Source organism: Pinus tabuliformis, chromosome 6 (assembly GCF_031772625.1).
Source record: "Pinus tabuliformis cultivar Carrire ecotype Pingquan chromosome 6, CPIR1, whole genome shotgun sequence".
In the NCBI taxonomy this organism is placed as follows: domain Eukaryota; kingdom Viridiplantae; phylum Streptophyta; class Pinopsida; order Pinales; family Pinaceae; genus Pinus; species Pinus tabuliformis.
The window spans coordinates 989,675,011-989,676,818 of record NC_142292.1 but is presented as its reverse complement, the minus strand read 5'-3'; positions in this window follow the sequence as shown (position 1 = coordinate 989,676,818).

Sequence of the window (1,808 nt, the reverse complement as noted above, 5' to 3'; positions counted from 1 at the left end):
TGAGATTCAGAATCAGTAACACTTATCTGGTTTGATTTCTTCAGTTTGATCTATACGCTTGATTCTGGAATGTTGGATGCTCCTGCCAATATCCTGCAAAAACCTTGGCCCCTAACAATCTTTGCTGGCTTAATTTCTAAGTCGTATTCTTGAAGCGCTGTGACCCAATTTGCCCTTTTTTCACCCAGTTCTTTTTGGATTAATAGTTTCCTAATGCAGGGAAATGAACTATAACTTTTCTGTGGGTTTTCAAAAGGAGGGTCTATAATGTTTGACTGCTTTAAATACAACAAAGGCTTGTTTTTTACTTCGGAGTAATTCAATTCATCACCCTGAAGATTTGAGCTAAAAAATGAAATGGGTGCTTCCAGATTTTGATCATTTAGTTGCATGAGTACTGCAGCATAAGACAAGTTGGATGCAATGGTATACAATGTAAAATGATTAGAAAAATTTGGAGTATTTAAGGCTGGGGCATTGATTATTGATTGCTTGATTAGATCAAAAGCTTCTTTTTCTGCTGATCCCCACTTAAAAGACTGAATTTTTCTTAATCATTGTTTGAAGTGGCAAAATAATTGTGAGAAAATCATGGAACAAATCTTTTAACAAATTGATCTGGCCTAAAAATGACTGCATTGATTTTTTATTGTGTGGGAAGGGATTTCAGAGATTTCTTGATCCGATCAGGATCAATACAAATGCCATCTTTGGACACTATAAAACCCAAGAGCTTCCCTTGATCAAGAGCAAGAAAGACTTTTTAGGGTTAAGAGAAATACCATATCTTTTGCAACGTTGACAGATTTGACTTAAGTCATGCAAATGGTTAGCTCTCTCTTTAGAGAATACAGTAATATCGTCTAGATAGACGACCACTGTTCTATTAATCATCCTCTAAAAGATGTATCCATCGCTCTTTGGAATGTCGCTCCTGCATTTATAAGTCCGAAAGGCATTTTTTGATATGCATATGTTCCCCCATTTGTTCTGAATGTGGTTTTAAGCTGGTCATCAGGATGAACCAGGACTTGGTTATTTCCTGAGAAACCATCTATAAAGGACATCAATTCAGAGCCTGCTACTGATTGAAGTATTTGCTCCATGGTAGGTATGGGAAATTATCTTTCAAGCTTGCTTTGTTCAAATTTCTGAAATCAATACAAATCCGAATGTTGCCATTTTTTCTTTCTGACTGGCACCATATTAGAGACCCAGTTTGAGTGTCGGACAGGAAAATAATCTTGGCTTTCAAGAGTTTTTTAAGTTCCGATTTTATCTGGCTCTCTAAGTTTGGATGTATTTTCCTTAACTTCTGTTGAATTGGTTTCTGATTGGGAAGCACTGGAATGGTATGCTGGATAATGGATGTATCATAAGTCTTCAAATCATCATATTTCCAAGCAAAAACCTGTTTATTTTTCCTTAACAGTTTAATGAATGCTTCTTTCTCTTCTAATGAAAGTCCTAATCCTAAATTAATAATTTTGAGGAGCTTGCTCAGTACCTAGATTTATCAATTCAAACCTTAGGGTAGAGCTTTAGAGCTTTGCATTAGTTACAGGTTTAAACCTGTCTTTAATATCATAAAGATCCTCCAGCTTTACCACAGGCTTAGGAATTGAATTTTCCTGAGTGTTTCTCTCATTTGAGAGTCATGCTCATTTCCTCAATAATTTGATTATCATAGGACTTTTCAGATGTTAAAAATTGTAAAATATCCTCATCATGGTTGAATACTCTCCAATTAGTGACATTGTCAGGAATTGAGGGCCTAAAAAGCAATTCTACGGAAAATCTATCTGGGC